Raw genomic sequence first — 26,184 nt, forward strand, 5'->3', positions numbered from 1 at the left:
TTTCATTAAACAGAGGGCAGTTTTTTGTTTTTTGTAATTAATCAGACGACATCTAGGACCTACACGGCCGACATGAGGAGCAACACTCCCCACATGAATTATTTAGTCAATTTCCATAAAGAGGAATGTAATTTTGTAATCTTAATAATCGTCACAGGGAAAGTTGTGTTCTGCTCCTTGAAATAAACCCTCATCCACTAATTCATTTAGTGTCCCGTGTTAAAACAGTAACGCGTCTGACATGACGTCCAGCCCACATGATCCGCAGCTTACATGGAGAGGCTTGTCTTACCAGCGTTTCACCGCTGTTTTGCTGTGTTTGACAATTTACGTTACCAGGCGACATGCCACTCAGCAACCTGCTGCCAGTGTGTAACACTTTCTCTTTTTTTTTTTTTTGATTGCTTTTTTTCCTACATGTAAAGCTCGGAAATTGCATCAATATTTCATAGGAGGCAGCATTTTCTTGCGCGTGGATTCAATGGGCAAGGAGATAAACAGTGGGATATTAATAATGCAATGCGGTGACACTGACCTTATTTTGTGCCTTTCAACCTGCGCTGATATTTTGATGCACAGTGCCCCGCTACTCTCTGGCACACAGGAGGTTTTCACGCTCTTTGTTCAAAGCCTGGAAAAAAAAAAAAAAAAGAAAGAAAGAAAGACACTTCCTGTTTGACAGAGGTTACATCACTGCCTAACCCACCTTAAGACATTAACCAAAATGCTGGGGTTATGTGCAATAGTTTTTTTTTTTTTTTTTGGTTGTGTTTTGGTTTTTTTTTTCTCCACAGTGGAAATACATATCTTCATTTTCACAGAAACAATGTGAATGCTAAGTGTCGGTTTGACAACTAGTGTTGACAGCTGAGCAGATGCCTTGAAGGTGAACTGTGAGAGGCTTTGACAGGGGACTGAAAAGGCTCGGCAGCCTCTTTTTCATTTCTGTGCGGGGAACGAAGCAGTCAAGGAAAAAAATACATATTAGTCCAAGTTCAGGTCAGCTGTATATATATACAAAAAAAGTGCTTAACCGTAAAGGTAGAGGTAGGAGCCTCATGCCAATTTCTGGAAAGTTGATCAGCACAAAAACAAATCTTGAGCGTAAGTAGCAATTATCCTATAATATTAATATTATATAATAAGACGTGTATTAATATTCATTTCACCAAAACCTTTTATTTAATAAATATCAAATGTCTGGAGACAATCCGTTCTTTACCAGCATGTACATTTTTTCCATACGGACAAAATTAATAATCTATATTGCATTTTAGTACATAACGGTACGTAAGGCTGATGCACAATTTAAATACAAATAATGTGCAAAATACTAAAGTTACAAAGAGTAAAGGGCATCTATTACCTTATATATCTATGCTGTAGTTATCTATATATATGTGTACAGGCTGTGAGTTTGTGTTCTGCGGTTGTGCAGTGGTCATTTCTCTGTGCATTATAAAAAAAAAAAGAAAAAAAAAAAGACCTGGCCTCTGAGACGAACGTCTGTGTGTTTGTGCGTCTCCAACTGTGTTTGGCCTCTGGTTCACACATTTACAAAGGTGACAAACAATGACGAAGCCCCATCTGCCAAGAGCTTTTACCATGAGTGTTATAACAACCAATAATAAGTGTAAATAATAAATGGCCCATATCTTACCATGAGGGGGGGCTCGGCAGCTCTGCTAAACTATTTAAGGTGCCTTGTTGATGGGAGTTATTTTTTGCTGTGGGCTTGTAGAAATTCTCTGGCTTCCCAGTAGAGTTTTGGCCTGACAATAAACAACAGTTTAATACTTTATCTAATCCCTGCCAGGAGGTGAGTCCAACAGCAAGCTCTTGCAGATGTTCACATCCAATAATCTATCCATAATTGATGAAACAGGGAGGTCAGATGTAATGGCTGCTGCCATTCCAGCAACAAATAAATGGTTATTGACAAAACAAGCCAGGGTGGCACTGAGTGGGCTGTGAGATGACAGGCACGGAGCGGGACGGAGAGGAGAGGGAGAGGGAGAGGGGGAGGAGAGGAGGGGAGAGGCGTGGGGACGAGGCGGAAACCAGGGGAGAGGCTAAACTCTGGACCACTGCCCCCTCAGATGGGATGAAGAAAGCAGAGACTGGTCCCCTGGTGGAAAGCGGAGGACACACCCACGGGGGAGCGTAAACAGGAGGAGAATGAGAGCGAGGAGAGAGAGAGAGAGGGGGGGGGGAGGGAGGGACGTGGAGGGTGTGAGGGGGGAGTGAGGGGGGAGGCAAGCGGCATGGCGAGGTGAGTGAAACTGCGTGGAGTGTGCTGAGTGCAGTGGGCCAGCTGTCCGCTCTTCTTTCATCTCCGGGCTTTATGTCAGATACAATCTACCTGGCTGTCAAGCCCCGGCAACCATCTCGCAAGCCCGCACTCCCTCTTCCTCCCTCTCACCTCCTATAACTCCCCTCTCTCTCTCTCTCCTTCCCCTCTCCCTCTCATCTCTCTGGTGGCTGCACAGAGGCATCCACCTCTGTCCTCTTGATTCTTCTGGCTAAATCTCTGAATGGTCTGCAGCGCGCTTCATCCTCTGACTTCAAAGTCTCTCCCTTTTAAAAACATACAGGAAATTTTCATGGGAGTTTTGCAAAAGACGGGCGTCGCACTGTGACCAGTTAATTCCATTAAAATGAGTTAGCATGCGTCAGTCTAATGTACGGCTGAATGTAATGTCTAATGTCACAATGTGTTTAGAAATTCAAAGACGGACTGAATTAAGGCAAATAATCAACTAAAATATTCTATATCACATGTATAGTGTTACCCTACACATGCATTAATATGAGCTTATGTGGCAAATGTACAGAATGAAATCGCTGCCACGTTTTTATTACCAGAACAAATCTATTACTCAGCAAGCTGCTGGCTCATGTGAGTTTTGTCAAACAGTCTGAAGTGTGACATTATTTAATATTTAATTTATTTGCTGCAGTGACATCAGAGATTTCCACAAAGTTCTAGTGTTTATATAGAAAAAAAATAATAACGCAGGGGTAAGTTGACGATGAGGAGAACCATCCAGATGTCGCACCGCGGGTTCTTCCTGGAGTTAACTGGAGTTAACTCACTAAACAAAACTGCACTTCTTCTAAGCCTCATTAACTCTTGCAGCGTAAACGGCTCCGCGCGGCACAACACAATGCTTCGAAGAACTCCGGAGAAAAAAGCAGAGGACAACATGCTTTTTAGCAGGGAAAAAAAAAAAAAAGAAGAAGCCATTTTTAACTCCGGCAGAAGGGCGGCGAGTCTCCCTCGCAGAGTTCCCTTCTCCGCCGCTTAATTGCTGCGTGCGATCATGAATATTTCAGGCATATGCTTTCCCACTTTGTCATTGGAGTTCAGAACTAAGAGAAACAAGTTCATATGCATATTAATAGGGGTTTTTGCGGGTGGAGGGGGACAGGAGGACTAAGGGTTGCCAGTGTGCTGGTGACAGCAGGAGGAAATGGCACTCATTCCCCAGCAGCTGCTCTTTTTAGATCCCCCTCAGAGGGAACTGCCCGAGGAGGGCCTCCGCCACAAAGGGGATAAAGGAGATGAGGGCTCTTGATGGAAAACAGGCAAACAACCACTGGGACCCCTTCCTAGCCCCCTTCAAACACTAATGTGAGCGCACACTCACACAGACGTACACACACACACACACACAAAAAAAAAAAAAAAAAAAAACCTTGGCCCACACTTAGCCAACCCCCAGGAGTTGTCAGGACCTCTTTAGCATTTTCCACGGCGGCTGCTAAACTGTGCATTAGCACCAGGCTAACGGGACCGCTCTAATGACAGGCCGAGGCTGAGGAGAGATCTTTTTTTTTTTTTCCAAGCTATGTATAATGACAAATGGGATACAATCCTGAGGGAGGGGGAACGAGACGGGGCAACAGAAGCATCTGAGGCCTCTATCGGTTGAAGAGGGGCGTGCCATTAAAATGACAATATAAATGTAAATCTTAAGTAATAATTCTTAAAAATGGCTGACGCGACCCTTACCCGGATCACGTGCGTCACTACACTAACATGGTCTAGGGGCAGCATTAAAACATTGTCTAATTGAATTTATGGACCTTTAAAATACCACTTAGCACCCAGTAGAGCATAATGATATGCTTTATTTAACATATCTAAACAAAGACGATTACAGCATTGTGCAGGTTTAATGGCGCACAAAGTGTTCTCTTTCCACTTGATAGAGAGGGCTATTTGCACGTGCGAGCGTCTTGCTACCAAGCCCTCTGCAGACGGAAAGCCTCCTGTTCAGAAATGTTTGCGTGAAGTAAATAGAGCTGAAATAGAAAACAGTGGGCATTTCTTTTTCTTCAAAAAAAAAAAAAACTTTTGCCGCATATAGGACACCCCTTGATTAATTTGAACCCTGTCAGGTCTGCACGGAGATGTCAGGTTCCGTCAATGGCAAGTTCAAAGGGAGCACTAATTAGTTTGACCTTTCCTGTCATAATTAGCATGCCCACTCAACCTCCCACGATTTACCAGCAAGAACAAAAGAGGCGACAGTCAAGCTGTGCTTCTGGGTGGAAGGCATTGTCTTAGCGGAGGTTTTCAAACAATACCCGACAACAGCGTTTTGTCGCCCGCGCCCCTCGTTTGCGCCTTTTTTTTTTAAAACGGATGCGGATCTAAAGCTCACATGTAGAAGCAACTCACGCAAGAGTCTCAAAATTGTAAGACGGGAGCGAGGGGAGTAGGCGTGCAGGGTGAGGCAATTAGATCAGTGGCAGTTATATCACTTCTGCTAACACGTCAGAGGTACTAAATGTGATTTATAGCGGGAGTTCCTGCTGGGCACTCTTACGCCGGGAAAGAATGGAGAGGCGTTTAAGACGAGTGTAATGGGGAGGGTTTAATATGACTAAACATATATATCCGAACAAGTGCTCTTTTCTTCCTCTTTCGCGGCTTTTTTCTCGGAGCAGAAAATACATTTACTGCAGCCGGTGACAAGACAAAGCTTGTTAAAGCACAAACAGCACAATCCTCACTAATGCGTTCTGCAAGGATACAAATGAGTTAAGTAATCTCGCGACCGCAAAGCCCGTCGCTAAGGATACTCGGAGCATTATTAACCGTTTGTCTGCGGCTGAGGCAAGCCAGCGACAGCCTATGGACAGGATTAGAGTACAAGTCTAATGCTCATATCTGCAAACACATCACAATGACTGCCACAGCTACAATAAACCCTTGTGATCTGTTTCAGATCTTGTTCCACTTTCCCATCAGTCATCATCACAGACCCTGTAATTCCCTTTCTTTGCGCCAAGATTTTTCTGTCTCTTTTTCCCCTCAGATTGAAGGCACAAAGAGAACAGGACAGAGAGGGGTGGCTTTTGTTTTGGTACGTCTGTGTCTTCCCCCACTCTTTCGCTTTCTCTTCCCTTCCCTCTGTGGGGCTCTGGTGTGATTATTACACTTTCAGTGGAGGATTTAACCACGGGCCAGTTGGGCCATCGCCTCGGGGAGGCCCCCATTTCAATGCATGTGTGCTACTTTTTCCCCCAGTTTATTGCCTTGCCTTTTATTCTGCCAGGCAGTCCCACTGACATCAGGGGGCTCTTAGAATAACTTGCCCGAGGCAATCAGATCCCTGAACCTTAAATCAGCCACCGTATACTGCTATAGATTCCAGATCTGAAAATGAGCTAGTGCTAATAGATAAAATAACTCATATGGAGATAAAAGGAGTTTTTTATTGTTTTAATATTTGCGTATAGTTTGTCGACCAAGGGACAAAAGATAATGAGACTAATCTGTATTGGAAAAGAAAAAAACTTGACTGTTACACCTTCGCGTTTGATTGAACATTCTGCGATACCCTGTGTGTGGACACTCATTGCCACCATGCTATCACATTTATCAAAGTCCTCCCCGATACACATGACCACAAACTACGTCAGCTATTAGTTGGGCTCAATCAAGAAGTCAAATGTCTCTTTACAAACTTTCACGCTAACCAGACTTTCACTAGGTTTGAGTCACATCTGGGGAAAGTTTGTATGAGTAAACCTCTAAAAAATATACAATATACAGTGTTTTCCCCATATATTTTATTTATTTTCTCTTATTTTATTTTTCTCAACCATGAAGATATTTCTGGAGATCCAGATCACAAAAAGAAAACCCTGTTGTGGTTCAATCTGTTAATCTGGTAGCATTTGTTTTTTCAGCCTCCTAATTGGTCTATATCCGAGCTCAGGCATAATTAGCAACTGATAAAGTCTTTGTATTGACGATCTTGGCCCCTCGGTATAGCTTGTGTGCGGATCAATGGGAAAAGTCAAGTACGGGTCAAGCTTAAAAATTGAACCTAATTGCCATAAGAGGAAAGGGGATTCAAATCCTTTTGTACTGTGAGATTAAACAGCATTTCTATCCAATGCAGCCAAGCTGATGAGAAATGATGCATCACTGGTCTACAATCTTAAGAGTGCTGAATAATGCAGTCCTTACTGTACCAGAGCCTCTTTTCATTGCAGCAAGTACAGACATCTTGAGAGCGAACTACTTTTCTCCCAAAAAAAAAACTAACCCTAACTAAAAAGAAAAGTTGGACTAACTTCACATTAAGCAGTTAAGGTCACTAAACCAACAAGACGGCTCACCAAACTCACCAAAGCCCTAGGCTTTGGAAAAAGGAACAATCTGAAAGATTATCCAGACATATAATTATACTTTCCTCTTTCAGCTCTGGTTAATAACTTGATTCAAGGTGTTCGTGCTTCTCATTCAAGGGACCAGCCGCTAAGGGAGTTTAAGGTACAGGTCTTCCATAAAGGTGACAATAAGTTTGTAGTTTGTATGTGGCCACGTTCTCATCCTTCCTTGTTTAAAATGACTTAAACCTCAGTCCACATTATTACTGAGTCCATCTTTTATCATGATTTCGCAGTGTCCAACCGTCATAAGGTTATTCCTGATTTACTTCCATCTTGCCTACTGATCTGCATCCTTCAGTGAAGTATGGGATGTTGTTCACCCCAAGACTTCTTCCTTCTATTTGACACCTGCCCACTCTCTTTATAATCAGCAGCAAAATCTAGGAAATGTGAATGACTTTGAGACCTGAACATCTGGCTAAATACTCAGACCAGCCATAATATTCTGATGACCGCTGGTCAGGAGAGGAACACCGATTATCTCCTTATCCTTGGGTGGGATATAGCAAGTAAATGTGTTAGAAGAAAGAAAACAACAGGACGGGAGAAGTTTTTGAGCAATTTTGACAGGTGCAATACTGTGATGGCGAATGGGTCAGAGCATCTCCAAAAGAGCAGTGGTTAGTATTGATCAAAAAGAAGGAAAAGCAGTTTATATAGCTGAATGCATTAATGTTGTTTGTGTCCATCTGACTCCTGTCCATGGTCAAGGGCACCTACAATGGGCATGTGAGCATCAGCAATGGACCATGGAGACATGGGAGACGATGGCCTCATCTGATATAACATGCTTTCTTTTCTAGAGTTCTAGATTTATAGAATGTCTTTTATTGTCATTGTACAAGTAAAACAAAATTAAGAATGAGATCATCAATGTAGTTAACATTACAGCTTACAAGTGTAGATGACTGTAGATGATAGGATTGGCTGATCAGGGTAACTTTTAACTCAATTATATTGCCTCCAACATTTATTGAGACAACTTGTTACAGCTATTGTAAAAGGTATATGATTTTTATTTTCATGTTGATGCAAGAAAAATTATGACTGATTTTCACTTCCTAGTTGAATACATGCAACATTAAGAGCAATTAATTAATAATAACACAATACCATATTATAAGTCCTACAATGCAGGTGCATAGGTGTGCCTATGTGTACAAATGACAACTCAAAGGGCCCATGTTGTGGGTACATAGTGCAGAAGTCAGCACTGTTGATCCGTGATCTCTAATCGGTGTGCGGACTCAGCAGGACACTACCACCAACTCGACCATCGCATCAGCCGTAGACACGAACTCACATTTGCTGGGCTCCCCCGTCTCCTGCTACAAGAGGTTTAGCATGTCTAAACCTGATGGTTCGCCCCTCCTAGTAGAGGTGTGTCAGGAGTCAGAGCTCTAATAAGAAGTAATTGTGCCCTTGCTTCAACCCGGCTCCCTACTCGGGATACCGGTCAACAGAACAGCTGGAACTTGGAGATTGTTAAAAAACAAACATGGCTGCTTAAGCTCTGTTTGTAGATCGGTTTGAGCATGGAATAAAAAGGCATTGCTAGTTCGTTTCAAAGCTCTAAGAGCCATCTCAAAAAGAAAAAAATTATGGCTTTAAATATGCGATTCCAGTTGGAACAAAGCCGAAGCTACCAGTGAGCTCGACGCGCAAAAAAAAATGCTTTAAACAGAAAAGAGCAAACATTGAATCATTGTTAAGATGATGTTAAGATAAGTCCATTAATAATGAAGCCCTGGCTTTGCTGAGACGATTTTAAGTCACATCGTATCAGCCTTTAAGATCTGGGTTTAAGATTTTATATGCAGTTTATGCAAGCAAAATGGGCCACCGCCACATCGAGCTCTCGCCTCACTCTTTATTGAAAGCATTCTTAAAAACGACTGATAAAAGCCAAGGGCATCTTTAAGAATTGACACACTCTTTAAAACATACATCTCATGAAAAAGACTTAAAGAGGGCCAGTTGCAAATTTAATATAACTTGGGGGATGCAGCAGTGAAATACCATCAGTGTGCAGGCAGCTGCTCTTCACAAAGTAACTGCCTGGGTCTGAGAGAATACTACGCTCACATCACATCTAAAAAGCCAAACACACTGGCAGACAGAGGCGAGGCAGGCAAGGCTGATGAAGAGTGAGGAGAAAAGGCAAGCTCAATTGAGCTGGAGAGATATACCCCTATTTCACCTTTTTGCATCACTTGCTTTTGTACTATATGTCCATTCAGACAAGAGCCTTTTATGGCATGAAAGTACGGGTTTGATGAGTTCATCTAAGTAAATAAGCAAAAAAAGAACGAAAAAAAAAAAGTTTCATGACATGTCTGATTCCTCCAACACACTCTTCAACCAAAACTGAAAAACCAAAAAAAAAATAAATAAATAAAAAAACCTGGACAAAGGCATTCTCAGTAGTCAGAGTCAAGGGCTCACAACACATGAGAAACTTAAGTGTAATTCAGTTCACTCCTATTTTGACGCACTTTTTCTTGCCTCATAAATATTCGATGAAATGGGTCTAAACCAAAGCCATATAACACTCCTGAATAACTGATGCTCACACCCATGAGCCATCAACGTAAGGGGCATGATTGAGTGCATTCAAATGAATGCAAACTGCACATTGATTACTCGATGGAACAAATGGGTCCTTCCTACCGCATTCCCTCGTCATTCTTCAGCTGCGCTTACATGCAATAGATTCCAGAAAGAAAAAAAAAAAAAACACAAAGGACAGAAGGCGACAGACTTTGGACCAATTTCGATTTCCCATATATTTCAAAATGACGTGTAGATTTGATCTCTGTGGGAAGTTAATTAGGTTCATAAATTGCTGCAGGTATTCTTCAGGTAATTCAGAGTGTCATGATCCCCAGAAAAAAAAAAAAAAAAAAAAAATGAGAGGAGAGGCCGCACTCACTCCAAACACACTGCTGCATTATTGGGAGTAGCTAATTATTTTTACTGTGTCAGGGGTGTGCATTTTTGCCCGGTAGTAAAAAAAAGTAGAAAGTAATAATAATTGGCAAAATCTAATGAGTTGCGGCCAGCAGACACAAAGAACCTGGCCTGCGTTGTAAAAAGTTAATGGAATTTACAGAAGTTGCTTCTGAGGCAGACGATCTAAATTCAACCTCCTAAGAATCTATTTCTATGTCTTTAAATCAAATGTATTAGCTGCTAGTGGCCTGTGAGGAATATCTCCCTTTTCTAAAAGTGACCTCTTCATTTTCACATGTATACTGCCAATCAGGACTATAAAGGCGTCTGATATCTGGATAAACCGTGGCGTTGGCGATGTGTGCAATTAACTGCAAGAACCCAAACATTTCTGCAGCAGCTCTGCCATCAAAAAACTGAGGAAGTAGCTTCAGGATGGGCCTTAGGCGTCTCCCAGCTGTCAAAGTTGGGAGGATACACAATGAGGCCACTCATTTTCCGCTGAACGAGTTGTTCGTCTCAGAGCAGGTACAGGACTCGCGCGGTGGTTTGCATATTGGCGGCCGCGCGAAGGTTGAGAGAAGCCGAGCCTCTCATTAAAACCTTCAGCTATCATTAGTTCTTCTATCAACACTTTTACACCGGCCATCTCCTCTGCAGCTTTCCCTCTGTGGAGCAGCTGTCTTAAGAACAGTGAAACCCAACACAAACATGAATAAATAAATTTCCCATCTAATCACTCAGTTGAAAAGGTTCATTCACACTCCCACCTTTCAGACATATTTTATTTAAGCAAAGGACATCGCAAATGAATCATAAATAACAGGGCCGCTCCATGCCAATTGTTTTAAAACGTTAAGCTATAACTAAAAACCTCGTAATGAAGCTGATCCGCAGAGACCAAGGTCAAAAGTAAAAATCATTTTAGTAATCCAAAGTACTACAGTTCCCTCACATGGTGGCATAATTAACTTGAATATATTAATTCTTTAGTACATTGCTTATTGAATTATACATTATCAATTTGCCTTTGACAATACAGTATATTGAGCAATGATGGCGAATGAGGAGTTGTAGATAAGACCTGTTGGCATGTCTGGAGCCCCTCAGCATGAATTATTATCTCCCGCCCACTGAAGGACATTCTGCTGGGTTCAGGGAAACCATGAACCTCAGCTGAATAGGCCTATTTGTCTGAGTAAGCTGTAATTGCTTTCCCAGGACATGTAGAAAACTTTCAGTATTTTAAGTAGTATTGTCAAAAAGGAGTCGACCAAGGTTGCAGGCACTGACCTGACTATGGAAGACAAAAGTGTGCACCTTGTACTCCATATGATAATAAATATCTGATTAATGAATATGGCCAGGAGTGATGAAAACCAAACACAGATCTATAATAGAATGACAAAATGGGCCCTACGTTTACATGGGAAACTTTTGGACCTGGCATGCATGTGGATGTTACTTAGACATGGACCCCCTACATACACCAGACCACCCCATAGCAATGACACTCCTTGATGCCAGCAGCCACCCCATTCAGAAAACTCAGAACAGGACAGGGTGTTGACCCGGCCTCCAAATTCACTACACCACCAACTGATCCACAGAGACCTTTCAACCCCTCAACCCATAAGACCCAAACCATGGTGGACTTTGGTGTCCACCATGAATTGTGTTTATGTCGAGGTTTATGTTATGTTGGTTAAAGCTGCGCCAGCTGACAGGGGTCTGAAACCAGGATATGATATACAAACTGACCCGGATTCTGCAAACAAAACCCAATATGAGCTGCGATAGTCAAGTTCATGTAAATGGAACCCACAGAATTGAATTATATACTGTATACAGTATTTTTCTCCATATTTGTCGCAACTTAATGTTTCAGATCACACAAATTTAAATATAAGACAAATATAACACAAGCAAACACAAATGAAGATTTTTATTAATAAGGGGAAAAAATCCAAACCTGCATGGCCCTGCATGAAAAACTGGCCTGTGTGACAAACTGGTTAACTGGTGTTTATCACACCCGAGTTCAATTTCTCTATCCACACCCAGACCTGATTACTGCCACACCTGGGATCAATAAAGTAATTCTGATGCTGATTCTGAATCAAGCAATCACTTAAATAGGGCATGCTTGACAAAGTAAAGTAGACCAAAAAGCTAGACGACATGTCCAAAATCAGGAACAAATGAGGAAGAAAGTAATTGGGATCTATCAGTCTGGAAAAGGTTATAAAGCCATTTCTAAAGCTTTGGGACTCCAGCGAACTATAGTGTGTGGTGAACCTTCCCAGGAGTGACTGGTCGACCGAAATTACCGCAAGAGAGCAGTGACGATTCATTCAAGGGGTCACAAAAGAGCCCACAACATCCAAAGAACTGCAGGCCTCATTTGCCTCGGTTAAGGTCAGTGTTCACAATTCTAACACAAGAAAGAGACTGTGCTAAAATGGCTTCATGGCAGAGTTCAACGACCAAAACCACTGCTGAGCTAAAAGTACATAAAGGCCCATCTCAGTTTTGCCAGGAAACATCTTACGATCCCCAAGACTTGTCTCGTCTGTGGACTGACAAGACAAGAGTTGAACTTTTTGGAAGATGTGTGTCCCATTACATCTACATAAGTAATACATCCTGTCAGAAAAAGAACATCATACCAACAGTAAAATCTGGTGGTGGTGGTGGTGGTGGTCTGAGGCTGTTTTGCTGCTTTAGGACCTGGAAGACTTGCTGTGATAAATGGAACCATGAATTTTACCGTCTACCAAAAACTATTGAAGGAGAATATCTAGCCATCTGTTCCTGACCTCAAGCTGAAGTGAACTTGGATTCTGCAGCAGGACAATGATCCAAAACACACCAGCAAGTCCACCACTGAATGGCTAAAGAAAAACTAAATGAAGACTTTGGAGTGGCCTAGTCAAAGTCTTGACCTGAATCCTATCGAGATGCTGTGGCATGACCTAAAAAGGAGGTTCGTGTTCAAAAGCCCTCAAATGTGGATCAATTCCAGCAATTCTGCAAAGATGAGTGGGCCAAAATTCCCCCACAACGCTGTAAAAGACTCATTGCAAGTTATTGCAAACACTTGATTGCAGTCGCTGCTGCTACGCGTGGCCCAAGCAGTTATTGTGTTTAGGGGGCAATCACTTTTTCACACAGGGCCATGTGGGTTTGGGTTTTGTCTTCCCTTAATAATAAAAACCTTCATTTAAAAACTGCCTACTGTGCTTACTTGTGTTATCTGTGACTGATATTTAAATTTGTTTGATGATCTGAAATATTTAAGTGTGACAATCATGCAAACAAAAAATCTCATGTTCCTTTCTCTGTGACCTATATTGTGGTGAGGCCCTAATAAAAAAGTCTATGGTTTCTGCAGATGCACAGAGTTCAAACACCTGCCCACACAATCAAGTGTAGTCATTCTAAGACCTTAACCTGACAGTCACCTGGACACATGCTTTAATTTGAAGCATGATATACTATCAATATTTCTCAATTTTCATCAAGTGTCCCACATTTAACCCATACTCTTCCTGTTTCAGTGCTAGCTGTTCGTCAAAGGCGGCGTCACCGTAAAACTTTCCCATTGTCTTGTCAGTCATGCCTGAGGAGCTCACATTCACATCTCTTATTCTCACTTTTTGATCCACAAAAAAATGGCAAAGATTCTTTTATATTCAAATGAGAACATTAACATTAGACACCCAGCATCACAAAGTCCCTCTCTGTTAGCATCTCATTTGAATATCTCATATCTTCAAGACACAGCTCAGTTAAGAGTCATCTGGGCTTTTGTCCCCAGCACAGGACACCACAGGCAAGTCAGAGGTGTCACACATCCAGCCTAGTAATTTGTCATGAAAGAACTCTTCCCCGATGTGAACGTAACAAGCTGTCAAGGTTATAAGCATAGCATAAACATAGCTAATTAATTAGAAACCAGGTGAGGTAGGATAAGCCCACAGTGTTGAGAGAATCCATAATTAGGTAATGTGTAACATTCAGTGCTCTGTGTATAAGTAAAACAATTATGTTGGTGTGAATATCAACAGGGAGAGATTCTTAAGGAGTCTCTCAGTGGCACCTGTAACAACCTCAAAGAGAACATGCATTATAAATACAAAAGGCAAGCCGTTCTCTATTAGCGATGAAGACCAAAAGGAACTCAGACAATAACATGTCAGCATCTCTTAAAGCACACACCAACTGCCTCAGACGTCTCGAAAATGCCAAACAAAATGAAAATGACACGCTCCGGCTCAGAAACTTGGTGCCGACTGAAAACTTTCAACAATGCTTTTCTCCGAGGACCGAGTGGAATTTTTAGATCTTGACAGCAAATTGCGGCTAATCTATGTGACTGGGAGGGGAATTAGCTTTTACTGTGTCAGGCACATTTGATGTTATAATTACTGAAAACAAACAAAGACCCAGCATTGACATATTAGAGAATAAAGTTGACCCAAATAAAACTGAAGTCAGATTAAATTTAAAACAAAAATTTAGATTGCCTGAATGGCTACCTATATGTCTAGAGGTGGCTTCAAGCTGGGGTGTTTTAAAAAATCTAGGTAATTACCTCTAATTCTCATTAATATTAGTCCGTTGAAGACATGCAGAATACCAATTCTTCTGCCCCAGGCTGTGTTTCTAAAATGTGCTCTATTTGATTTATGATGAGAAAAGAACACCTTCTCTCCTGATACGAGAAACTTTGCAAAAAGGTGTGTTGCATATTAGGGCTGAACGATTAATTGAATTTGCAATTATATCGCGATAAATAAAGCGTGATTTTCATACTGAAAAAGATGCGGTTACACAGTGGTCACAAGACTGGAGAGCATCATAGCTCTTAATTTGTTCGAAATAACGTCGGACTCAGGCTGAGTAGTCTGAAACTGACATGAGTGGCACAACAATAGAGGAAGTCGACTGTCTGGATTTATTTTGGTTTGCTGTTGGTGCTACTGTGAGATGAACATACTGAGACGATCTGCCATTAGCGACACGACTAAAGGCCGGCATAGTTCATCTGCTGCTCCGTGAAATTTACCGGCATTCCTTAAAGCGTCACATTTTTGAATGGAGTACCATGACGTTACCCAAAACAGCACTGATCACAAATCACACAGGCACAAACTGAGTTTGATGCAAAAGATATGGTACCTCTCAGCACAGTGACCAATGTTCAAAAATGTTCAGCAGCTCAATAAAAATATTTATTTCAGGTTATGTATCTTTTAATTTAATTCCAATAAATAGGCCCATAAAAGAAGATTTTATGCTAAACATGCATCTAATATTGTGTTATTCTATTATATTTTGAAATCATTCATTCCATTTTGTTTGAAAAGAGGATAAAATCTTTTTTTAATAGTCGCATATTAAATCATAATCGCAATATTGGGGGAAAAAATAGCAATTAGATTCTTTTCCAAAACTGTTCAGCCCTGTTGCATATTATTATCTATTGACCAACAGTTTTAATTGACTAATTCAGTAATCCTACTTGGGTAACAGTAACAAAAAATTATTCTTTTCCATATCCAGTATATATCTCGTGTGCAAGGATGCACATGTTATTTAGCCAAGCCTGTGATATGGGTTTACTGTACATACAGTTAGGCCCATATATATTTGGACAGTGACAAACTCTTCATGACTTGGGTACTCTACATGGCACCATATTAGATTTGAAATTAAACAACTAAGATGCAGTTGAAGTCTTCTCATTCCAGGAGCTCAACATTACCATAAACAAAATGCTATTTTTTAATACTTTGTTGAGAATCCTTTGCAGGCAGTGACTGCCTGAAATCTGGAACCCATGGACACCACCAAACACTGGGTTTCCTACTTTGTAATGCTTTCCCGGGCATTTACTGCAGCGGTTTTCATTTTGTTGCTTGTTTGTTAGTCTTCCTGCCCTACTTTTGGTCTTAGTAAGAAAAATGCATGCTCAATCGGGTTGAGGTGAATGACTTGGCCATTACAGAATATTCCATTTGTTTGCCTTAAAAAACTCCTGGGCTGCTTCTGCTGTATGTTTTGGGTCATTGTCTATCTATACTATGAAGAACTGTCCAATAAACTTTGGTGCATTTGGCTGAACCTGAACAGAAAGTATATCCCTATATGCTTTAGACTTTATTTGGCTGCTTTTGTCTTCAACAAAAACACTAGTGACTCATTGCTATTGGAAGCCTGGCATGCCCATGCCACCACATTGCATCCACTATGTTTTACAGAAGATGTGGTGAGCTTTGTATCATCAGTTAGTTAGTTTCATCTGTCCAAAGAGTGCTGTCCTGGAACTGGACTGGCTTCTTCAGAAGTTTTTCAGAAGTCTAATCTGGTCTTTCTATTTTTCTTTTCTCAGAATGACTGTTTATTTTGATTCAAGCAGGTCATGTAATTATTAACAGCACATTGTCTTTGACATTGTAAATGAAGCCATTTTACCAATTCAGAACTTTCAAATTAAGGCACATGTCTGTGTCTTATGATATGGTAAGATTAATGAAGTTTTCTGTGCATTATCTAGACACACATTTTATAATGCATATTCAGAATCTACAGCCTTGTGAGCTAAACATAAACCAACCATTTGTAAGGGTGGGGCAGAGACTCTCACTAGGCACTTTGTCAGGTACACCTGTTCAATTGCTTGTTAACACAAATAGCTAATCAGCCAATCACATGGCTGCAATTCAATGCACATAGGTAGGCATGTAGAGGTGATCAAGACGACTTGCTAAAGTTCAAACCGAGCATCAGAATGGGGAAGAAAGGGCAATTAAGTGACACTGAACGTGGTATGGTTGTTGGTGCCAGACGTGCTGGTACCAATGAGTATTTCAGAAACTGCTGATCTACTGGGATTTTCACGCACAACAATCTCTAGAGTTTACAGAGAATGGTCTGAAAAGGAGAAAATATCCTGTGAGCAGCAGTTATGCCTTGTTGATGTGAGAGGTCAGAGGAGAATGGACAGACTGGTTGAGATGATAGAAAGGCAACAGTAACTCAAATAACCACTGGCTACAACCAAGGAATGCAGAATATCATCTCTGAACGCACAACACGTCCAACCTTGAAGAAGATGGGCTACAGCAGCAGTGTGATTGACGAAGATTCGCAACATAGATGTGCAGCCAACAAATCTGCCACAACTGTGTGGTGCTGTCATGTCAATATGGACCAAAATCTCTGAGGAATGTGTCCAATACCTTATTGAAAGTATCCCACCAAGAATTAAGGCAGTTCTGAAGGTAAAATGGGGTCCAACTTTTTATTAGCAAGGTGTACCTTAGTCCCTGGTGAGTGTATACTCACAAGAAATGCCTGACTATCTGGTTGGATATGCACAGATATTACAGTGTGACCGTTTCTAGGAAATCAAAAGGCGTTTCCAAAAGGCGGGAGGCTGTTTCAATTTCTATGTAAACAACTTACTAGGAATAATGTCTTATACAGAATAAGGCCAAAGTCCAGAATATTTTGTGGATGTAAGCATAGCATTCAGAAAAAAAAAAAGTTACCACAGCAAGTATGAATCCAGCACAACACAGTATTTTAAAGAGGTCAGTCGAGGAAACAAACACCCTTCAGCAAAGAGCAGCTGAAAAGAATAAACTTAAGAAGAATGGCAGATGTTCTCTCCACAGATTATGTCCAAATCCACCACACCCAGGAGTTTTGAACACATCTAAACTCATCTTTCAACTCCAAGGAGATGCAACCAAGTTTGTTTTTGAGCGGCAAACAGTTTTTACAAACAATGTGTGTATTGTGGTTCCATATAAACAGAATATACTATATTATCCCCATTGGCTGTATTTTAAACAAAAAACATGAAAGGCCCTCGCTACCGAAAGGTTTGGCTACTGTGTTCAAGGATACTGTAGAGACACGACAGCTCAATACCTGGTGCATCTGTAGTAACGACGGATTTAAGCAAAACTTAAAACTCAACATTGAAGCGGTGATTATTCACAAATGAAGACACACTTACGAGACCTTAATTTCTTTTTCTACTAACAGGCCGCTCTGGTCAGTTGTCTTAAAACCTATAATTTAAGAATTTTGTGTTACTGGTATTTAAAGATTCACACAAGAGTCACACAAGTGGAAGTGAGCAGCAAAATGAATGAAGGGCTCGCAGTTAATAACACTGAAGGGAAAGCACATTTGGAGTGAGATGTGTCTAATGAGCATACTATTCTCAGAAAAGCTGCAATAAAAATGACGGTAAGTACAAAGCATTTTGTTTATGATAAATGTTCTAAAGATGAAACCAAACCCAACACAGTGGTAAACTGACCACTGAACAAAATAACAGAACGTTAAAAACAATCTTTGGCCGAAGAATTGCTTTATATCTTCGTAATCCCCAAATGTTTATTATTTAACTAAATAAAGAAAAAAAAAATCGTATTTGGTTTATTTATCTGAGAAGTGTTATACCACATCTACAATGCAGTAGACTGCGTACTGCAAGACAGCAAACCTCCTGAATTAGTCCGGAGAAACCAAGATTTGTCTCTAATGTGAAATTTATACATTATTATATAAAACTGGTGCACTAATTTCCAAGTAATTTCACACAAAGAATAAATGCTGAATGACCATTTTCATTTTAAAATACCTACATAAATTGGTTGTACAATATGTGTATTAAGTTGCAATCAGCCGATATGAACAAGGTTATCAGTGTATTTATGTGTGCAAAATGCTCAGTGGTACTGTTTTGTTTTGTTATGTTTTTTTTAACTGTGTGTGTTTTTTTTGGTCAGAATTTGCATTTTCATTAATATCTCAATTTCCACTAATCTAGCCCGGTAGAATACAGATGGTGCCTCTCAACGCTAGTGAAATTTATCAGAAATATCTGCAGATGTGTCACGATGAGAATATAAGAATATTTTCCTGTTTTGAAATAAATAAACAACAACTACAAAACAACAGGTCATCACTTAAGAGTATTTTATCAGTGAAGCTCAGCATATTTATTTTAAGTTTTAGAAGCCCTGACTTTAATTTCCCTTAGCAGTGCAGATGCCATGGATGAAACCATTTCCATTTCTCTGCCCTCAGGCTCCTAGCGGTGCTGCTGCGGTTCCTGCTGCTAAGGGGTAGCTGCCACCATCCCCCTCCGTTACCTGCTCGGTGGTGTGGCCCGTGCCTCGGTCAGGAAGTGTTGAAGCTGATCCAGCTTATCGGGGCTGGTTCCTCCAGGGGCTTCTGCCACCATATGGCTGACCCAGGCCCTGCAGCCTCCCCAGGGGTGACTTGCGCCTGGATCAGAGTAACGATTCTATGTATGCGGCTCTCTCCGCATTGCCCCTCTAACCCCGGTGTGACTACACAGATGTTGTTTCAGCGAATTCCTAAAAATGAGAACTATAGTGGGAAGATGAAAAGGAAGTGGGGGCGCGTGAAGAGAAGGTGAAGTGGATGCGCTACTCCTTCAACATTATTTCTTGGCCTATAGTGGATATGAGAGTTCTGTTTTCCGGTTCTTGAACTAGAATAAATAAATTAAAAAAACAAAAAACCTGCACATACAATAATGGCACCGTGTGGAGGATGGACCGAACGCTCTACCTGAAGCACCTGTGGCAGCATTCACCACAATACTCACAGCACTTTCCAGCGGTTTCACTTTTCCAGTGGCGGTGCCCTGACATTTTAAATACGCTTTCACCAGTGGCCTCAATGGACCCGCGCCAACATTTGCATGCCTTTTGTCCCCTAAGGTAACAATAGCAGATAGAAAAGAAATAGAGAGGGAAAAAGTCAACAGCTTCCACCCTAGCCGAAGCTGTATCTCAATGTGTCTCACATCTCCGTGCACCCTGCCAGGCTCCCCCATCCTTCTCATCCCTCGTTCCTCTCGCCTCCTGGAGGGCAGGGTGATTGAGGGGTGCTACCCCTGCCTTTCATCCTGCAAACGAAGGTCTGCCTCTCTCCATAGTGAAAACCATCAACCACAGAAGAGTAGGAAAGGGAAGGGGAGGGACGTGAAGTGTCACATACTCCCCTACAGCAAAATAAGCCATGCACAGGTTAGATGCAAGGATATGGAAAGTCATTATTTGCAGGCCTAAAGGGACGCGGTTGCTACATGGACCAGATGGCATATCAACAACAGGCAAAAAAAAAAAAAAAAAGGCCAACCTATTAGAATCCTCTGTAGTATAGCAGTTTGTTATCAAAGACCTACAAGGGCCTTGTTGAGGCTACCTTGTTATCTAATTTGTGTGTGTTTATTTATGTGTGACGTGCGTTGGGTGCCCGTGGGAGTTTGAAGATATCATTTACATTTCTGAGTACGCTAGGACTCATTATAAAGTGTGGGCATGTTTGAACATGTGAACAAATACTTAAGGGAACTTAAGGGAGAAAGGAGAGAATACATTTGAATCACGGTCATCCGTAACATATATTAAGTGCGTTTATAATTAAATAGTGTAATGGTGACAAATAGCGCAAACACAGGAGGATCGTGAAGTAAAGATACTGAGCTATCACAGAACAGAAGAGACAAGCACACGGAGGAACATCAGGTTTGGGTTATTGCTGGCTTTGGAAGCGAGGGCAATTATTAGCGAGAACATCAGTAAAAATGTCCACTCCAGTATTGCTTCGCAGCCCATTTCCAGTTGCTGGGAACAGTAAACTGTAATGAGGGGAAGGCTGGTGGAGGCGTTAGCTCTGGGGACTGTTAACTGACAGGCAAATCGGGTATTATACGTGACAGACGAGATCTGTAGCATGCTTAGGTTTGTAATCTAATCGCGGGGTCTTCAAATGACATGATCAGGGGTTGTTTTATCGTCAAGGTATGGAGAAAATCACGCTGTGTACCCACAGTAGCTGCTTGGACATTTACGCTCTAAAGAGTTTCACAAGTGTGTGGACCTGGTCTTCGATCAGCGAAATCACAACTGGAGCCACTCAAGGTGTCACCACCTCCTTTTGTTTAAGCGGATCTGATTTTAAGTCACTTTCTAGACTCAATGTAATCAACTTGAGTGCATCCTAATTAGTTTCAGAATTTAATACATTCAAACGTATGGGATAACTTGTATGTACTCACTGTCTGATTGCATTTTTGAGATATATAAGAGATATTTAAACAGCCAGATTGTATTCTTTCTTTTTTCTTTTTTTTTTAAGTTTAACAAGTACAACAAAAAGTCAGGGGATGTATATGAAAAATCTAATGACTTTCTAATGCTCAGTATTTTTGTCAGTCTGGCCTCTGGTTCTGTAATAGTGAAAGAGATGGTGGTGATTGTTATGTTAAGACGGTGTCACGCTGCAGGCAGGTCAGCGCGGTGCAGCGTTTGCGTGGTTTGCAGCGACACCTGTTGGCTAAACGTGAAAACTGCACCGTGTGGACTGCAGATGCACTCGAGATGAAAATGTCCCAGGAATCAAGAGTGCACTGCTTTTAATTTGTGTAGTTCATTAACGTTGAATAACAAACAAGAGTTGTCATACATAATGGATAGCAATTAACGCGCAAGGCAAACTCAATCTTCGTTCCTTATACACAAAAAAAGGAAAAGGAAAAAAAAAACAGGGCCAGAGTTTTCCGACTCTTAACACAGTGCAGTCACTCGACTGAGCAGTCAAGTCAGCCTGTTAGGAATAAAAAAAAAAAAGGGCTGCATTTCCTTAGGACATACTAATGAATCATGTATAAAAGATAATCATTATTGGTTTATAAACGCAAGAGTCTCACAAGCCACAAGCACACAGCTCAGTCCCAGGATATGCAACAACTAGTAATAATGTAATTAAAACTAGAAACGTGTCTGAAATTCTCAGACTTTAGACAACACATTAGTCTAAAACGTCTCAACTACATGTAAAGCAGCGTTAAAAGCCTCTGAGGATTTTTTTTTTTTAAAGAACACATGGATATACATTTTAGCTTTTTAAACTGAAATTTCTGGACCACTCGGAATTAATTTCACCAATGAGACACGCGTTAGCATTTTGAGTCTACATCTACAACTGAGTCAACATTTTTGTTTTCTAATCCAGAGAGTCTGAGTTGTTCCTGGCCACCGAGCAACACGGGACGAACCATTCCCGCATTTTGTGTCACCTTTACTTGTCCTGAGCTTTCTGGATTTATTTAAAAAAAAAAAAAAAAAAGTGCAGCAATTACAAGTAAAACAAAAGAAGACTGAGGAGGGGAAAAAAGCTAAAACATATCCCTTTAATGCTGCACTCATTTGGCTTCTGCTCATTTCCACCACACTCAACAGGTGTCGTTTGTGACCGTGAATCCTAGTTAACGGCAAGAAGACTTTCCCCCTGATTCAGTTTTACCTTTCATGGACCAGATACCTTTGAAAGAGTGAGTGTATACAATAAATAGAATAATTCATGATTTTGTCATTAAAAATGAAAAGTTTCTTTTCCTCATACTTGGGATGTGTTTTGAAATTATACATAATGGACCATAGATGTTCAGAAGTTTTCCAAACCTCCTCTAGCTACGTAGGGAGACGTACATAAGTCCCCCCTCGCGTTCCACGGCAGAGGGGTAGCGGGGCTTTAATTATGTGCAGAGCTCGGATCATTAGCATTGATGGGGGCGCAGTATGGAGCGTCCTCGTCTCCAGTCAAGGCACCGTGCTCCGAGTCGACCACCCCCCCTCCCTTTATCCTCCCTCTCCTCTCATGTAACAAACGAGCCCGGCCTTGTTACCAAGGCACAGGTTAACAAGCTCCGGCACGGGTTCGCAGCTGACGTCGGCTAACGCATCTTACAGGTAATGAAATTTAAGAGAAACAGCAGTTAACAAATGAAGCTGAAAACTGAAAACTGGTTCGTAAGCATTGTTTTGATTAAAATAAACCAGCAGCTTCATTATTTTGTGAAGTCACTAAAAATGAGCGGCTGAAGCTGAAATTCAAAAATTTATCCCCATGAGCAAAGAGTTTAAAAATTTCCCCCAAAACACGTCTTGTCGGCACCTCTATACCATCAATCCACTTAATCCCGCAAAATACGAGTGCACGGCTGAAAACAATCCCGAGCATTACCATGACACAGATACATCTAACACTCACGCACACTTGTCCCAACCCAGTTCTAAACTTTCTCAATTATTCATTAATATGAAATTGTGTTTGTCTCATGTGGAACAGTGCGATTTCCTCCCGCGACACCCAGGCATCGTTTGGCCCCTCTCCAGAGCCACCACCACCACCTCCTCTGCCAATTTCTCCGTTGACACATATTGTTCAGGAATCCATTTCCCTCCTGATAGTTTGGAGAGCCCTGATTTGTCCTAATCCTGAGACCATTTGTAATACAGAAGACCGGGATAAATAATGAATTGTGTATGACAGAGTCAAAGGAACAGAAAAGGGAGCTGGCGAACAAATGGTTTGCTTTATGGTCGGGAGAGAAAATCCTTCTTTACGGTTGCATTATCAAATCATGATATGTATATTCGCTGTTGAAATGAATAGTAATAAGTGGAATGTGGGAGAAATGCGCGGAACAAAACTAACTAGCGCGAGGCTGCTCTGCTCTGCGCTGTGACGGCTTCATAACGGCGGCGCTCTGAGCCAGCTCGCTGTGTTTTGTTGAAAATCATGTGGCTTCAGCTTCATCTCGTTCCATCTCTGAGGACACTGTGCGCATGTTTAACGCGTGAAACGTAAAGAAACACAACTAAATATCAACCAGGCACATGACCAAGATTTATGGAATTATGGGATTCATCCATTAATTATATGTAGTTTCTGTTTTAACTCAGATGTTGTATTACGTGGTTTTTGTTTTAAGGACATAAAAGCTTCAGAAGAGCTTTTTTAAGTAAGTGCATCACATATTTAGTTTGATCCGTTACATGTTTTCTGTGATTTTAACTAATGGTGAATAAGACAACCTCTGTATTTGATGACTGAATTATGTGAAAATCAAATTTAACAATGTAACGTTTCTTCATTATGCAGAAATCAGAAATTCAATTTGAGGAAAAAGCCTCATTGTCAAACCACAGTATTTTAGATTTAGATCAGCCTCCGTTGGACTGTTTTATTTAATAAGCAAATAAATCAATTACAATCAAACAGTCGGTTTAGTGTGATGTGTTATGCTGCCACGTGGTCAAACTGACAAAGAAACATAAAGTGGCCCCTTCCGAAATCTCCCAGTGGCATTTTTTTTTTTCTCTTCCCCGTGAATGGCAAATGTGAATTCATACATAATTTGGAAACACTCCGTCGTGTGATCTTCTGTAAGCACTCCTCATTCAAATCCAGCAAAAGGCTACTGAATAACTTTAATAAAAGATCAGTGATGCTAAAGACTCGCTCATAAAACAACACTCATCCATTTTAATGCTCAGAAATTTCCATTCCAGTTCCCTTTGTAATTGAGATTCATTTTGCAGAAACTAAATTAGTTTGAATAGTATAATTTGTAAATACATGTTAATTAACCCCTTTTCTTCATCTGGTTTGTGAAGAGAGAGCAGAGGCAAATGAAATTCAAACTTACCTGCGAGGCAGACCCAGGACCTGTCTACGGATAAAGGCAAATAAAAACAGTCCTTCACAGTTTACTTTTTTTTGCACACTCAGTTGTTTTTAGTTAGGCGAGGGCCTTAATTGCGTTGTCGTTAGTGTGTCTAATAATCGCCACAGGACATTTGGGTTTTTGAACCTACGCAGGCTTCCACTGTGTGTAAAACCTGCGAAAGGAAAACCACAGGAAAAGGATGCCCACCACTGCTCCTTAATTTAAGGAGAGATTAATAAAGTAGTTGCTACACTTGCAGTTTGTTCTCCCTAAGGGTTGTATTAATAATCTTAGAGATACAGGGTTCATCTGTGCAGTCTGCCCTTGTGAAAGGCCGACAAAACTTAAAAGGCTCCCCTTTAAAGATCGCTGATGTGCTGCTGTTACTTGTCGTCTATAATTTACTGTTAGTTCTATGCAGATGAAATGTTAAAAGAGATTCTGGCTTCGCAGTGTAAAATGTCTTCTGTCTAGTGGACTAAATGGCCTGTTGATGAGAGACCGGGAAATAAGTGACGTTTGAGGCGAGAGGGTTTTACATCGGGATGTACAGTAGTGAGTGATGAATGAGGAAGAGAGGGGAGGAGGAGAAGTCCGGCAGCCTCGTATACTCAGGCTACATCTGGAATCACAGTATGAATAAACTCTTGTTACAAAAATAAATAAATAAATAAAGATAAGTGTTTGGAAAAAAATGTTCTGATTTCTTAGATATTTTTGGAGATGACCTTTATGTGTGAATAATATGAGACTTGTTTGACACTTTCTCACTCCTCTAAAATTCCTGCATCCTAAACTCACATACACAAATGTGAAGATACAGGTCAACAGTTTAAATGACTTGGCTGACACTAAGTTCGGCACTGAACTCCTAATACGGCCCCATTTTTTTCCCCAATGTGACTTTGTCAAAGATTAATGTCGAGCTAAATACTGTCTGGAAAAGAGTGAGAGGTCATTTTTATATCAAAACAACTGAGGCTGAAGTTTTTCATGATGAAAAAAAATGAAAATGAAATGAAATGCTGTTCATGTTTGTGTCAATGATCATGTGAAAGTTGAAACTCACAGTATTTCTCTGAAGAAGAACACTATAAACTGAATATGGCTGAAACGACTGGACTTCAGTTTCGCTAATTCATTCAAAAAGAGTGAACAATAAATTACTTATACTCATCTTTTCTGACATATCTGGTCAGCTTAAAAAAAAAACAAAACAATAAACATATCATAAAAGGGAATAATGTTGACCTGAAACCCGTCCCGTCGTTATGATCCCCTACAGGCATTTTGGTTGTGGTGTAAAAGCATAAAATGCACATAACAATTTCAGAGGTTTTAAAAGAAAAACTTTATAGAATAAATTCACTAAGAAAGCAAATTCTGCTTTTAGATGATGGGAAAAAGGATTGAAAACTTTTTAACAGTCCTCAGGTGACTATTTAATAAGCTGTTTCAACCAGATACACACCATCACTACAGACCTGGATCACTCAATGAATATGATTAGAAAGGGTTCGCAACACCGATGGCACCGATGGCACCGATGGCACCGATGGCACGCACACACTTACCAGAGAACTGTTGTGTTCCAGTGCACTCACAGTAGAGTGTTAGTCCGTTTGCAGACAGAAACGTCAGTGACAAATATTCACCATTTTATAATTTATCAGTTCCATTCCCCAATCAGAAAAGCACAGAGACGTTTCTGAAGCTGCATTCAAATTGATCACATGTGGTCCCTATTTAAAAAATAAAAATAAAAAATGTAAATAAAAACTTCTAAGCAAATTCAGTGCTATTCTCAATAAAACACACTCTATTCAGTATTAAAACGTTAACGTGACGTTCAATAAGAAGGCATCCACTTTGAATTATTGACTGAAAATGACTTGATTGTTATGTATTGTCTGGCTTATCTATATATATAAATGAATGACTTTGGCTTCCCTTTTAAACATGCT

The 26,184-nt window shown here is 40.8% G+C and overlaps 1 long non-coding RNA gene across 1 annotated transcript in view; it reads right to left on the reverse strand.

Annotated features, from left to right (window-relative positions):
* Positions 1–502: 502 nt before the first annotated feature.
* The window catches only part of LOC125004354, a 39,255-nt gene continuing 13,573 nt past the window's right edge, over positions 503–26,184 (reverse strand). Inside the window, exon 3 of the long non-coding RNA XR_007112324.1 lies at positions 503–631. This is a non-coding gene — a long non-coding RNA (uncharacterized LOC125004354). The remainder of the gene's footprint in view (positions 632–26,184) is intronic.

This window comes from Mugil cephalus, chromosome 2, assembly GCF_022458985.1.
Source record: "Mugil cephalus isolate CIBA_MC_2020 chromosome 2, CIBA_Mcephalus_1.1, whole genome shotgun sequence".
NCBI classification, from domain to species: Eukaryota; Metazoa; Chordata; class Actinopteri; order Mugiliformes; family Mugilidae; genus Mugil; species Mugil cephalus.